The following is a 17178-nucleotide window of genomic DNA, read 5'->3' on the forward strand; positions in this document are numbered from 1 at the left end:
TAGAAGAGCATGAGGGGCTGAATGTGAAGTCAAAAAAAGTGGAGAAATGTAGCAGGAACGTTGATCCTATAGATAGTTTTAGTAGATGGTGAGGTAATGGGATGCCAGTTTAGACTAAAATATTCTTTATAGCAAGTTGATTTCAATTATCAGTTAGATAATATGGCATCACGGTGGCGCAGTGGGTAGCACGATCGCCTCACATCAAGAAGGTCGCTGGTTCAAGGCTCGGCCAGTTGGCATTTCTGTGTGGAGTTTGCATGTTCTCCTTGTGTTGGTGTGGGTTCCCTCCAGGTGCTCTGGTTTTCCCCACAAGTCGAAAGACATGTACTATAGGTGAATTGGGTAAGCTAAATTGTGCATAGTGTATGTGTGTGAATGGGTGTGTATGGATATTTTCCAGTGATGGGTTGCAGCTGGAAGGACATCCGCTGCGTGAAACATATGCTGGATAAGTTGGCGGTTCATTCCGCTGTGGCTTAATAAATGGCTTAATAATAGATTAATAAAGGGACTAAGCCTGAAAAAACAATTAATGAATGAATAAAACAATATAATTGTATTTTTTTAAATGTTATGTAAACTCAATGTTGAACTCATACTAGTGCAGTTATCGCAGTACCCAAATGTTTTGCATACAGTCGACAGAGTATAGTCAAAACAATCCTTATTTTACATGATCGTGCGAAAACAGTTAAAAACGCTGTATTATGCAGCAGCTGTCCAATCACAGCTGCAGAGGGGCGGGGAAAAAAAACATGTATGCGCTCAACAGTGCTTAAATTCAGTATCGTGAGACGTATAATATAGTGAAAGACTCAGTTCATTAACTTGAGTTTGATAAATGGCATCTAAATCGTGTGTCTGGGAAAAAAAAAAAACGTTAGCTAACTAGTGCCATTTCCCTTAACTTAGCTGAAAATTATGTCTGATAACCCTTTTTATTTTCACTGTCCATTCAGAACGGACCTTCGGGTCACTCGGAAGGTGGTGAAATTATAAATTTGTGTCACTTTCTCTTCGCTGATAAGATATACAGCCAGGTACACAACGTTCCTGTGTGACTCATGCATAACTTTCAAGTTTTTTCCCACCGCAGCCTCGATTTCGCTTTTAAAATGGCGGCCGCGTGAAATCAGTTTATCATTCTACAATGACAATGACACAGCTAAAGAAAACTGAAGGTGAAATTAATATTACTCCACATTGTGTTAGCTGTTTAATCACAAAAAGAAATTTGCTAATGACAGCACAGATAATAATATAGCAACCAAAGAAACCACGTAAATTTAAAGGCATATTTTACTGAAAAACTAAATAAATACTCATTAAGTGGTTCCAAAACTTTATGAGTTTCTTTATTTGGTTGAACGTCAAAGAAGATATTTTGAAGAATTTTGGAAACCAGTCCATTCATACTAGGAATAAAAGTAAAATTTATTCAAATTAGTGTCTATTATGTGCAACGAGAGAGAGAGAGAGAGAGAGAGAGAGATTTTTGAGTTTATTGCCATATAATCTTCCCTGGCTACTTCATGGCAAAAATGGACCAAATTTACTCACAAAAAAACTTTTCTAAAATAAAAAGGTTTATAGAAACAAAAAGGCATCAACAACAATAAATACAAAGACATACACTGTAAAACCCAAAAAGTTAAGGTAACTCAAACCATTTGAGGAAACCGATTGCAACAAACCATTTAAGTTCAAAAACTAATCCTAATGAGTACTATGAACTTAATCCATTTGAGTAGACGAAGCAATTTGAGCACAGTAAAACCCAATAAATGAAGAGAACTCAAACCAACTGAGTACTGGAAAACCCAATAAGTTAAAGCAACTCGAACCGTTTGAGTTAAAAATATTATCTTTACGAGTACTGTGAACTGACTCCATTAAAGTTGAAGTAATGAGATATTTAATTAACTCATTAACTAAGCTATTTTTGCAATTAAAATTTTTAAATCAAAGCAACTTAAATCCAAGTCAATCATATCTTAGTGATCAATAAAACTGTCAATGAAACATATGAGGCATAATTGTTCAGTTCAGTTATTTACTGCAAATAATATGCTGTACTAAACAAACAAATTATACACATTACACATAAAAAAAAACTATACAATTTATAAAGGGAAATATTTAGGAATAAACATTATATACATAATGATGAATATATATGATGTAGTATTATTAGTAACTGTAGTAGTAATTACCATAGAATACTTTAGTCTTTACTATAGTAAACTATATATATATATATATATATATATATATATCTTTCTCAGTCATCTTTTCATCCAGCAAATTTCTCGTGTTAGCCTAATTGATTGGTGACGTCACCGACCAGGGGTGCGTTTCCCAAACAACGACATAACTCGCAGCTGAACTTGGTACGATGCATCGTTTGGGAAAAGAACGATGTAGTGACGAATGTTTCCCAAAACGCATAGTTTCTCTGTCGCAGATCCATCGCTTGAACCATGTTAGTTATAATGTAAAACGCCCATAATGACGCTCTAAACAGGGCGGAGTAACTACTTCTTTAGAGAAGAACCCCATAATTCCTTTGTGCAGATTGTATTGTTTTACACAAACATACATTTCAAATAAAATCTAACAATAGATTTGGTAAAAACATGCACTCGCTTTCCATATGAACTGAAATATATGGCACATATAGAGCCTGTGTTTGCTTTACAAGTATTATTGAGAATGGCATATCATATTCTAAAACATGAAATCACTTACAAAATCTAACACCTATTCTAATATCAAATATAAATTATATAAATAAATAAATAATGAGGCGATTTATCAAGAAATGAAATGTAATAATTGTTATGTATTAGAAATAAAAATATCATACTTTAATAATAATTTTAATAATTATGATGATGATGATTTTATTAAAGTAGGATATTATTATTGTTCTTTTTTTTAAGTCTACTTTTACAATTTGACACTTGTAAACCACAGCAGAAAGTTCTAATCAGCAGGCCCATGTCATATACAGTACAGATACTTAATAAATAATCCACTATAAATTAAAGGCATTAACGTATGCTATGTTTTTTGTTTTCACAAGCTTTGGAGACGTAACATATATTCCGCTTTTAAATAATTGGTCACCTATAGCTTTCGCCATGCGCTGTGTCCAAAATTACATCAATGTTTTCAAAGTGCACTGCGAAGGTGTAAACATGAAGATCGCTAAAACTGAACTGTAAAAAGTTAGAAAGCAAATTACACCTAAAAGAGATGACCTTAACGCTTTTTCACTTTTCATCATTCCAACTTTGAATGTTAGAATGTTCTAAATGTATAGGGCATAGGGGGGATAAGCGGGAATAGAACACAGCCAGGAACTATGTTTCAAGCTACAGCTCCAGAGGTGTAGTTGCAAGTGCTCAAGTTTGCGACGCAGTTTGTTCGTTGGAGGGATGGATTTGGGAAACGGCAAATCAACAAACTATGTTTATAATGACGGAACTTGCGACCTTAGTTGGCTAACGATGGTCTTGGGAAACGCACCCCTGAGCAAGAGATGGCAGTAACGCACCAAAAAATTGTGTTGTCGACCACCGTAAAACAGGAAGAAGAAATCGTCATTCTCGCCATCATATGGATTTACTTTCATGAGCGAGACTCCGGCCTCACAGCTCCGTGAATGATGTTGCCATCACTTATTGATCCGCGATCGGTAACTGTAGCTTGTGTGGAAGCTACAGCGCTACTTGACTAAAAAATAGCTTTGCTACTGAAAAGCTATTTGATTTAGAAAGTAGCGACACTACCGCCATGCTACTGAGAAATGTAGTTTAGCTAGTAGCGTCACTACTTGTAGCGACGCTACTGCCCAACACTGGTTTGACTGATGCAAGTTGAGATGACTAGAAAAGTTAATTTGATTCAACTAAAATAAATAAGGAAGCAACTTTTTAAAGTATCCACAAATCATTTTAATTATATTATGATCCCTTGATATTACCTAAATAAAATATAAAGGTATTTCTTGTCCATTTTATCATAAAAGGTTTATAATTTTATCAAAAAAAAAAAAAAAAAAAAACGAATTCTAAATCCTTATTACTCAAGTCTGGCCTTCAAATCCCCAAATTATTTTAAGTATTACACTGTAAAAAATTATATGATCAATTAATCCTGACAGCATATGTTTTTAGGTCATTGTAACTTATTAAACTTAAAAATTATTAAAGTTAGTCATGTTCTAACTTAATTTTATTAGTAACGCAAGCTGTTTTAAGTTAGTTTAACATGATATAAGTTCAATGGAGTTATAAGGTTAATTTGATTCAGCTTAAAAATTGAAGGCAACCAGGATATTTTTAAAGTGTTGCAATATTAATGATACTTGCCAATTAACAAGGCTTGTAGGGGAGCGTTATACCACAAAAAGAGACTATCAAGCAATAAAGATAAGATGTCAAGGACTGTTTGGGGTGTTTAAGTGATTTATTGTGCGCTAAGAGCCATGCCTTGTCCCTGTCTTAACATGGTCAGTCCCAAAGAGCAGGGTGGAGAGATGTCTGAACAAAACACCAGTCTGGGTAACAAGTAGAGACAAGATCTAGCCCAGCAGTTCTTTTGTTCCAAGCAAACAGAAAGTCGGGAAAACTTTTCAGCAAGATGGATATCTCTGCATTGATTGACCCTCAAAGCAATTCCTCAATGATCTCATCAATCTCCACAATGGGTTACTCATCCTCCCATTATTTAGGGCGAACTGATATATTCATAAAGTATTCCTACACAACTCCAGCAGAAGGATGAGCAATGAGAGTGAGAATAATCTCATGAACCAATACGTAAAATCTCCCATATTCACACAACGGCTTAAAGGAGTCGGTGTCCATTCAAATCAGCTTTGTGCATGTAGGAATTATCAAAGCCTTCAAAACACCTTTGGTACCATCTGTCATCTGCCTAAAGATCAGACGTGGTTCTTGTTGTGAACAGAACGATCACTTTGTATTTGTGATCAGTTTGCAGGTAATGACAAACTCACCTCAGATTAGGCTGTTCATGTGAGACTGCAAAAATAAACAGGGAAACTACAGCTCTAGTGTGCAATAAAACCAAACAGGGAACCGAAAGTCGTAACCGCAAACTTTGAAACTGGTCTACAATGACTCAATGCCCTTCCCCCCACACAAGAGCACACGATCACAAAGACAATTCGCCAGTGATCTTTTCAAGGAGGGGAGAGAAAAAGAGCCCTCGCCGTGGCCCCGCTATTCATTCCGTTTGACCCCTGCCGGAGCCCAGACAAACTGAAGTCTTTGTTTATCTTGGGAAACTGGCAGAGGACAGGAGAGGAAAGAGGGTTGGGGGAGGGGGAGGGTGCCGAGGATTGGAGGAGGAGGTGGTTGGAGGGAAAATGGGATCGGGGGAGGGGTATCCTGGGAAAAATGCCAGCATGGGATCAGTGACAGGGCCGGGCTTCCTGAAACAGGAGCAGCCTGGGATGGCGAAGGAGGGTGGGAGATCGGGGGGAAGGGTTCACCTTGTAGGACCAGGCCAGAAAAGCTAGAAATGAAGTGCACGCGCAAAACGTCAGATTGATGTATGTTTCCTGTTGGGGCATGGGGTCATGTTTAATTACAGTTCCGAAAGCTTTATAGTCTCGACAAACTGATAGCAAACAGTCGGGATGGATCTGTGAGGCTTCTGCATTGACAACAAGCCTCGTTGTGTGAATGTTTAGGTGTCTTCTCAAACGCTACAAGTCGGGGCATGTTGAGAGCAAAGGAAGCTTGGGGCAATTAGAGCAGACAGATGGTCGCCATGTGTAAAAAAAAAAAAAGCTTGGTGTACCTTTCGCAAGTTTTGTTGTTACAGAAGGGTCATATGTTCAAACAGGAACCAGATCTGAAAACAGTGAGAAATTCTGTGTTAGTCAGACAACAACACACACATAAGTACTTTTGAATGATCTCAACTTCTGTATTGTCCATGAACAACTTGTAGCCATTTTCTATATTGCTATGCATCGCTGTTTTGCTCCAAATGATTTTAATAGGATGTCTTACAGTGGGGTTTTAGCTTGGACCTTGCTATGTAGTTGCTAAGGTGTTCTGAGTGGTTTCAATGGTTGTCAGGATTTTGCTATGCAGTTGCTAGGGTGTTGGTATGGCCATTATGGTGATATTTTACTTGAAGGGGTGTTCATAACATTGTAATGACACCTTTATCCATGTTTATGACAACTGTTATTAAGCAACATTAACTCAGTTATGTCATTCTAAATGCAAAGACGACATTATTTGAAACGTCTTTGTTATGACAACTTGACAGCAAAACACATCATAACCTGTCATTATCTTTGTCATGACATTATCATATCAAGACTTGTCATAAATCTGTCATAAACATGATTGTCATAAGGCCATTGTAATTGTCATGAATTTTATTGCAGTGTCAATAATATATTTCTCGACTTCAACTACAGATGTATAATTTAAAATTGTTATTAAATATTAATGATGCCTCTATAAAAGTATTGAGACTTTTACTGATAAAATTGAATAAGAGATACATTTTGTACTAAGTAACTAATTGCGTTACTTAGTTACTTTTTACTTTTGAGTAACTTTTGCGTTACTTTTCCTTCCCTGGCTGAGGTTTAATCACTTTCAGAACTTGTAGGTGTTTTTTCACCTTTTTTTATAGAGAAGCTCTGTATTTAATAATCACCATATATAACCTACACCTTCATCTTCCTTTAAAAATGTAGGATAAAAATATATTTTGAGAACTTTCTGAACCCAGAGCTATACATGCTGTATATACAAATTAATGAAAGCATGTAAAGTAATGTGTTTGCTACTTTTGAATGTTTTGTGGTATTGGTTAAGTAAATTCACTGTCCATTCAGATGAAGACTGCAATAAAGCCTAATATTAACATGAAATAATTTATTGAGGCAAAAACAGATTTTAAACCTTTAAAATGTTTAATAACAAAATTAACAGTAAGACCCAAATCAAAAATCTAAATAAATCTTTGAGATTTATACATTGAATACATTTCTTCACATGGCCTTAACAAATGTGTAAATCGTTTCCCAAAGGATAAAAAAATCTTACTATATTACAAAACGTAGTTGCTTCTACAGTAACGTTAGACAGTGGCTGCATCTCCTCAACAATAAAAGCAATAACCATTTTTTAAAGTTTAGTCGAATAATTGTTTACGTGATGTCAATCATTTGTTGTTTAGCTGGAGGTGGGGTGTGGATGTTTTTTTTTTTTTTTTAATTGTGTTTCTTGCAGTTATCAAGAGTTTTACTCACACATAATCTACATTTAACAACAATCCACTACTTTTCTTCGATGAGTTCAAAATAACAAGAATCCATTGCAAAAATATAAGTAGCGATGACGGGCGATTCGCGAATGAACCGTTTGTTTTAACTGGATCTTGAACCGGTCGAACCAGTTCATTAAATTGAACGGAGTTGTCATGAAACAGTTTGCATCTCCATTAAGTACTAACATACTGGCTACTCCCTCTGACTCGAAATAAAGCCATATCCTGAGTTATTCAGTTACTAGAGCAGCACACTGACTCATCTGCTGTGAAAAAAGAGACTTGATGGTAACGATGAGTGTGAGCCGACTGTCTGTTCCCTCGCAGCACGCTCTCTCATTGTGTGTGATTTAACCTGACTAAGATCATGTTTTTTAAAGCCAATTAAGCAAGGTAAAAGGTAACTCAAATATGACTTCTTTTAAAAAGTAATGTGTTCTACTACTCGTTACTTTGTAAAAGTAACATTAATATCTAACGAGCGTTACTTATAACGCGTTCTCCCAACACTGCTCATTACTAATGGTTCCTGAAAAGTTAATGGTTGCTAGAACCCTGCTATGTGGGTGCTAAGTTCCAAGTTAAAACTGTGTGCTTAAGTTTAAAAGAATGGAAGTTCATTTATTTTTATTTGTGAGATAAAGTACAAGAAATAAAGCCATATGTTAGAAATAGTCACAGTTAAGAGGTGTTATTTACCTTATTTTTGACCATGTAGGAATTATAACTAAGGTTTGAAAGCATTAAAAGCTCAGCTAACTGACCTCAGTTGTGTGTCAAAAAAGAGGAAGTATATTTGTACTTATCTAGGTTAATTCCTTGAAATGGTCAAAGTTCAGTTTAAAGGCTGAGGGAAAGTTTCTTTTTATTTTTGCTCACCATGACTCAACTCGCAGATAAAAGTCCACAAAAACTCCGACTTTGATTTTAATTGTTTTTGTTTGTTGTAGACTCAATCCCACACCTACAGATTCATTTGTCCTCAAAAGGAACCACTAACATAAAGATTCCTCGATGAGAATGTTGCCACTGGATTATAATGACGTCACACATTTATCCTTATCTAAAGGAGTCCAAAAATCAAGGTTGGAGCCTCCGGTTATGTGGCTTTTGACGCAACAGTAGTATTCTACTGTGGCAAACGTTACCGGGGAGACAAAACAAGCTTTGCGCCGGAGAGTCAAAGTGGCTTAGTAACCAACAGCAGCTGCCACAACAATAAACACAACGGCGCTCGCTAGAACACTGCGCATACTTTTACAGTAATTCATTCCATTCATGCATTTGCTAAATGAAAACATCTATCTGCATTTGTTAGAGAATAAAAATGATGCTCTTTTTTTATCCTTCTGAATGTTCATAAACTTTTGTAGTTGGTGAAAAAGAAAACCATAGTGCTTAGCAACAATACAGTAAAGTGATCTCTGTCCAGAAAGTGAGCAGCTTTTATAAGGCCATATGCCGTATGGAAACAGTGAGGTTATAAAGGACACCTTTTTCTCTCTCTGGCCCGCTGCTGAGGAAACTCCAAACATTTGGAGTCATTTGGGAGCAGACAGCTTTTGCCTCTGACTTGGCGACTATTTCTAAAGTGGACCAAACATAACAGAAACACGATACGATGTGATCTTTTGGGGAATTAAGGCTAGATGTGTTTTACAGACAAAAACGGTTGTCTGGTTATAGGAGCTTTTAAAGACAGAAAACAAAACACTGATTTTAAAAACAGCTGAGCAGGTTCTGTCTTGTTTAATCCTGCTATTAAGATATTTATGATCAATCGCCACTGGGTGATGTTAAAAACAAGTGTAAACAGGATCTATAATGTTTTCCCTTTTGACAACTTCCAGACAAAAAAAAAGTGCACAATTCCTTTATGTTATCCCAACACAAATCGATTAAGTTAACTTAATTTTTTTTGCAAATTTAAGTAGACTGAACATAAAATAATTAAGTTGACCATAAAAAAAACTCAAATTGTGTTGATTCAGCTCATTTTAAATATGTATTTTGAACAAGCAGCAAAAAAAAAAATGTTTGAGTGCCATTTACTGTAGTCCATTGTTATTTTAAAACGGTATTTAATAAAGAAAAAGGCCCATCTTTAAGACTAGCATTGTTATTACATTTCAGAAAAACTCTCCTTCCACATTATACCCTAAAACACATGGAACGCATATTTTGCTGCCATCCCTACTTGCAGTTTACCGCTTGTGTAATGGTCATACACTGTAAATGCAGGGTTCCACACAATTCTTTCATGTTGTCCCAACACAAATCAATTAACTTAACCTAATTGGTTTTGGATATTCAAGTAGATTGGACTAAACAATTATTGTCCCCAAAAAACCTTAAGAATTGAAGGAGGAAGGATACACAATAGTCCAGAAAACCAATCATAGAGAGACTGTGGATGGCCAAGCTTCTGTTTTCAAAAGTCTGCGTTCCGGTCCATCTTTAATGAAACAGAACACCAGCATTCCCAAAGATTTGTGTTTTCAAGATGCTCAGTATACATGGGTCAAAGATAACAGAATAGTGTGGATGCCAGACAAAAACGTATTGAACACATGAAGAAAGGGAGGTGTAGAAAAGCAGTGAAAGCCCAGACAGCAGCTGAAATCTCCCAGTAGTTCTTCAGCAACCCTCTGCCCTTCGTCAATGTGAATGAATATTAGCTGCTTCAGTCCAACATCTACATCACCGGGTTATGAATGAAAAGCGGTGGTGGAACGGTTGTCTAGTTTTGGGTGCCTTTACACAAAACGCTGATTATAAAAACAGCTGAGCAAGTTCTGGCTTGTTTAATTCTGCTAGTACGATTTTTTTGATCAATCGCCATTGGGTGATGTTAAAAACAAGTAAACAGGATCTATAGTTTACACTTTTCACAACTTCCAGACATGGGTGCCATTTACACTAGTTTAGAATGAAAAACGCCCATCTTCAAGATTGCATTTCAGAAAAATGATTTTCTTCAACATTTTACACCCTGAAACGCATAACATGTGACTATTCATGCTCACTGGGCATGCGCATAATTTGCTGGCATCCGTATTTGCAGTTTACCGCTTGTGTAACGGTCATACACTGTAAAAAATGCTGGGTTCCACACAATTCCTTTATGTTGTCCCAACACTAATCAATTAACCTAATTGTTTTTGCAAATTCAAGTAGATTAAACATAAAACAATTAAGTTGTCCCAAAAAACTTAAGAATTGAAGGAGGAAGGATATGCAATAATCCAGAAGACCAGTTATAGAGAGACTGTGCATGGCCAAGCTTCTGTTTTCAAAAGTTTGCATTTCAGTCCACCTTTTATGAAACAGAACACCAGGATTTCTAAAATATATCTTAGTGTTTTCAAGATACTCAGATTTCATGGGTCAAAGATAACGGAGTAGTGTGGATGCCAGACGAAACCATAACAAAATGTGCTTTAAAACAAACTGCACTAGTGTAAACAGCACCATAGTTGAAAACTCATTTGATTGAATTGCCTTTACAGTGGAATCACTCACTTGGTTGAAAGTGTTCAGTCCTAAAAGGCCACCAGCTCTCTGCCTACACACCTTACATGATGCTTTTGGAATGTGTTGTAAGACCACCAAAAATAAGCATTCACACTTCTACGCTGTACAAATCGTAGTTGCCATTCACACTGTTTCCATTGACTTGCTTTCTCTGCTCATTTTTAAAATACAAAGTGTACTTCACTTTCTACGCATGTGCAGGGGTCAAATTTTGTCATCAAAATAGTACATGTGTATCATAAACTATACAGCGGGAAAAATTAGTATTGAACATGTCACCATTTTTCTCAGAAAACATATTTCTAAAGGTGCCGTTGAGAAATTTTCACCAGATGTTGGTAACAACCAAACAAGTCCATATATGCAAAGAAAACTAAACTAATTAGTTTTCAAGTTATTTGTACTAAAATGAAATGACGAAGGGATAAAGTATTGAACACATGAAGAAAAGGAAGTGTAGAAAAGCAGTGAAAGCCCAGACAGCAGCTGAAATCTCCCAGTAGTTCTTCAGCAACACTCTGCCCTTTGTCATTGTGAATGAATATTATCTGCTTCAGTCCAACATCTACATTATCAGGATGATGAAGATGAAACCAGGGTGGAAATTTCAGCAAGAAAATGATCAAAAACTCAGCCAAAAAACTCAGTTGCTTTTAGAGAAAGAAAATCAAGCTGTAGAATGGCCAAGCCAATAACCTGACCTGAATCCGATATAAAATACAAATTAAAGATCAGATTTGATAGACGGGACCCACAGAACCATCAAGGCTTTTACACTCTGTTAAAGTCTGTGAAAAACTCACACCTGAGCAATTCATGTGACTTCATTCTTCATATGAGTGACGTCTTAAGCTGCCATCACCAAAAAAGTGTGTGTCTTGACTGATTACCTGTTTTCAGATCATTAAAAAAACAAACATCAATACCAGGTGAAAAGTGGGCCTTATATCAAACTATGATAATCTGAGGAACCATAGAAATTATTAAGGAATAATACTATTTTAGCCTTTATGTCAGTCCAATCTAGTACGATGTTCAGTTGAAAAACAAAAATGTTTAGACCTGGTCGCTTCATACGTTTTCTCTGATTGGAAAGATTGATTTGTGAAAATGGTTTCATTTACACTTGTCCACATAAATGTGTCTTCCCTTAAACAGATTTGATTTCGATCTTCAAAATCCTGAGCTATATGTAAATGTAACTAGGTCACATCGATTAAACACCTCATTTTACTTACTTAATATAATTTTTTACAGTTATTGTATAACCATGGTTTGTTTTGTAGACAATTGAAAAATATATACTGCTTAAGAGGGCTAATAATATTGACCTTAAATTGCTTTAAAAAAAATTAAAAACTGCTTTTATTTTAGTCGAAATAAAACAAATAAGACTTTCTCCAGAAGAAAAAATATTTTAGGAAATACTGTGGAAAAATTCCTTGCTCTTTTTAACATCATTTGGGAATATTGGAAAAAGAAAAAACTAATTCACAGGATAATTTTGAAATGCTTTTAGAGAAAGAAAATCAAGCTGTAGAATGGCCCGGCCAATCCCCTGACTTGAATCCAATATAAAATACAAATGAAAGATTAAATAGACAAGACCCACAGAACCAGCAAGATTTTTACACTCTGTAGAAGTCTGTGAAAAACTCACACCTGAGCAATTCATGAAAGAAAAAACTAATTCACAGGAGGGCTAATCATTTTGACTCCAACTGTATCTTATTTGCCATACAAATAATTTAGTATGGCTATAGGAGGCTTTTGTAGGCTACTTCACTCATGTTCCATACATCACAACACAAGCGCACAGGGCTGGCTCCACGATTACTGTTATTAGGCTAAAAGTAGCTGCATCTATTTTTGTTGTACAGATACGTGCAAGAGATCACTTAAAACTGTAAAGGGTTTACATCAATGGTCTCAGACTCAATTCCTGGAGGGCTGCAGCTCTACATAGTTTAGCTTCAACCACCTCCAACTCACACCTGCTTAAATAGTCTCTGGTAGTCTTGAACACCTTGATTAGTTAGATCAGCTGTGTTTGATTAGGGTTGGAGCAAAACTGTGCTGCGGCCCTCCAGCAATCCAATTTAAGACCTATGCTTCACATCAATTTGTACATCAAAATAAATGCTCTAATCTATTTTCTGTTATTTTTCACAGGTGTGTGATGCATATTTGTTGTTAATGCAAATTTTCTAATTTAACCATTCAACGAATTCAAATGAAACAAATATCTGTTTTGCATTAGCGCTTTATATCTTAATGTTGGTTAATATAGCACATAGCAAACTCTAATGTTAGTTCATTTTGGAAGGAGTAAAATTTACACATGTGGTGTCAGCAAATAGATGCATTTAGACCTGTTTCAGTTTCATCTGAAAACCACCTCTTGATGTGGTTTGAGCGACTGGATTTATATTTGTCAAGAATGCATTTCTGAGGCCATTCACACCTGTCCTTTTCAAGATCGGACAGCTATCCGATCAGGTGTAACAGCCCCTTAGATAAATGTTTGCGCTTTTCCCAGCCAGCAGAGAGGTCAAAACAAGCAGTATTGCATATAATGCTGTTTAAAACAGCAGTTTTTATCACTCTCTGTTATGGGCCTGAAAAGTGAACAAAGTGCGCATCCGTAATAGTCACTAATAATCACAATAATCGCAAGATATGCAATGTCGAGTCTGGATTATAGTTGAGCGGGAGCCACAGAACACATGTGGTTTGTAGAGTCACTGCTAAGTTTAAACATAATAGTTTATAATTTGTTCACTACCTGACAAAAAGTCTTGTTGTCGATCCCAGTTGTAAGAGTAACAAATAACTTGACTTCTAGTTGATCATTTGGAAAAGTGGCAGATTTTTCAGATGAATCGTCTGTTGAACTGCATCCCAATTATCACAAATACTGCAGAAGACCTATTGGAACCCGTATGGACCCAAGATTCTTTTAGAAATCAGTCAAGTTTGGAGAAGGAAAAATCATGGTTTGGGAATACATTCAGTATGGGGGTGAGCGAGAGATCTGCAAACTGGATGATAACATCAACAGGCTGAGGTATTAAGACCGCCCATTACATAGAAAAACTACAGGGAGGGCAAATTCTTCAGCAGGATAGCGCTCCTTCTTATACTTCAGCCTCCACATCAAAGTTCCTGAAAGCAAAGAAGGACAAGGTGCTCCCGGATTGGCCAGCCCAGTCACCAGACATGAACATTATTGAGTATGTCTGGGGTAAGATGGAGGAGGCATTGAAGATGAACCCAAAGAATCTTGATGAACTCTGGGAGTCCTGCAAAAACGCTTTCTTTGTCATTCCAGATGACTTTATTGATAAGTGATTTGAGTCATTGCAGAGATGATGCAGAGTATGGATGCAGTCGTCCAAGCTCATGGGAGTCAAACACAATATTAATTCTTTTTCCACTGCTCCATGACTTTATAATCTATACTGTACATTATTTCTTGACAAGTCTTTTGTCTAAGCAAAGTCAGTCCGTCCTAATTAAACAAGTCAAAAGCAAGCATGATCATATTTTATTTTGGTAAAATAAGCGTAATGTAGAGGCCTTTGCCTTTCAGATTAGCCACTTCTACCAAATGATCAACTGTAAGTCAAGTTATTATTTGTTGTTCCTAAAAAAAAAAAAAAAAAAAAAAGAGTTTAAAACTTGTTTGGAGGTGTAAAAAAAATGAATAAAAAATGTCTTTACTTAGTATTTTAATCTTGTTTCTAGTCTAAATAACAAAATTTCAAAGCAAAAACAAGATTATTTTACTTCTGTCAGATAATTTTGCTTGTTTTAAAGATAAAAGCTATTAATTTTGACATTTCTTTTAGAAACAAGACAAAAGAAAGACAAGCATTGTGATTATTGCATTTCTATACCTGAATACTGTTAGACTCCACAGAAAATGGTCAAATGGAGCGATTCAGACCTCTTGTGAAACTATATTCGTATCGCAGTATTTAATCACAGAAAAATAAAATATTGAAATATCAGATTTTTCCAATATCACGCAGCCCAACTTGCCGTACATGTCCAATACATTTATAGAACTCTGTAACTCTACTACAGTATCCATTTTGATTCATTTTAACTGTGTGTTATAGCCAAATTATACTTTATAGCATAAGAGAAAATTGCACACTAATGAGTGGACATCGTGTATCCTTTATCTCCCAACATAGACCAAACTATTCTTATCTCATTGGACACCTTCTCAAACCAGGCACCGCCCTGTTAACTACTCGATAAATTTATATAAAAAATGTTGCAGAGATAATGTTATTTCTCATACACACTTTGTCCATCTGAACATATGTGTCCTTACAGCACTGACGCAAGACGCAGACACTAAATCCAACACTGACTTTAACTCCTCTTAAACGTGTTTTCCCACAGTGCTTGGCAGTCCATCAGGTCACACAATCCCGTACATTAGCCTCCTGCTCTAGTGACCCACAGGAGGCCTGCAGATTATGGTTATGCGGCACGGCTCGCTGTGATGTCCTGCTACATGCCAAGTCAACAGATGCCTAAGGAGACTAGCGGATTTCAGACGCAAGATCCAGACTGAGCCAGAGAGCAGAAGCTTCCAGCAAGAGCTCAGGCTGAAAGTTGATCACAATTAGGAAATCCTGGGCCACCCACTAGGGCTGATGGGAAGGTGCCACTTTAAAAATAGAGATGTGTGTCATATCGAGAACAAAGAACAGCTGCTGAGCACCGTGGAAAAGCAGGAGTATGGAGCGATCGCCTGACATAAGATAGCATACACTTTAAAAAGATCACATGGTTTTAGCTTGTTTTTAGATTAGTACTATAGTAATAGCAAGGTATAATGTGGAGTCATTAATGGGATAGTTCACAAAAATGAACATTTACCACCCTAAAGTGGTTCCATACATGAGTTTCTTTCTTCTGTCGAACACAAATGATAGATATTTAGAAAAATGTGAGAAACCTGTAACCATTGACTTCTATGGTATAGGAAAAACAAATACTATGCAAGTCAATGGTTACATGTTTCCAACATTTTTCAAAATATCTTCTTTTGTGTTCAACAGAAAAAAAATTTTAGTAAACGATGACAGAATTTTCAGTTTTGGTTGAACTATCACTCATAAAAATCAACAATTTTCCATGTGTTTACAGATAATATGTTATTTTGTATTTCTATATGTACCAAAAACAAATTTCAGTATATTTCCAATGATACCATGGTATTTTAGACATAGCATCATGTTAATTCCTTACAAAAAGTAACGTGAAAGTATTATCGTACATTTATTGTTTCACGTGGCGATAAAAATGGTACAAAACTACTATGGCAGTTTCAAGATTATATCATGATGCTTCATGTTAGTACAAAGTCCATGGTAGTAAAATGGTACATGTAATAACCATTATATCTAGTGCAAAATATGATAATAATAATAATAATTTCTTACATTTATATAGTGCTTTTCTTGGCACTCAAAAATGCTTTACACAATGGGGGGGAATCTCCTCATTCACCACCATATTAATGATAGTAATGTCCAAAATACCATGCTAGCACTATGCTAAACATATCATAAAACTTATGTTATAATACCATGATATCATTTTCAAAATATATCACAGGACACATATTATACGGAAACATGTTATGTCCAAACGTTTATACCAAGAAAACACCAAAATATTACTAATGAACCATGTGCAAAATGCCATTGTAATAATACCATAATGATACTATGGTAATTACTATGCTAATACTATTGTTTGTCTAAAAAAAAAAAAAAAATCAAGACAGTATCATTGTATCATTTCCAAAATACAACAACAACACAGTGTCCTAATTACCTTGGTATTACCATGGTATATTCATAATGGTTGTTTAAATTTCACCCTAGTACTACAGTACTGTGTTGGATCTGGAACTGTGGTATTTCTTTAAGTACCATGTAAATAAATTGATAAATTTAGTCATTCGGTACCATTATAAGAAGTATAATAACTCTTATAATTAAGTACAATTATAAGACCTGTGAAAAAATGCTGCCGAGGTATCCATAATTCTAGACCAGGCCGTATCCTGAGCAGATTCTGTGGCGATCATGGAGGAGTGGAGAGTGTGAGACTGATTCATGAAAGACCTCGGTGACAGACAAGTCTTCACCTTAATCCTGTGGGTCAGCCTGATCCCCCGCCGATGACCTACTCACACCTGCAGCTTCTCCATAATGGACGTCCAGTGTTCTCCAGCGCCTGGCGCCAAGAAATGGTGGTTCCCAATTGAGCCTGGTTTCTCTA

This window comes from Danio aesculapii, chromosome 22, assembly GCF_903798145.1.
Source record: "Danio aesculapii chromosome 22, fDanAes4.1, whole genome shotgun sequence".
Lineage (NCBI taxonomy): Eukaryota > Metazoa > Chordata > Actinopteri > Cypriniformes > Danionidae > Danio > Danio aesculapii.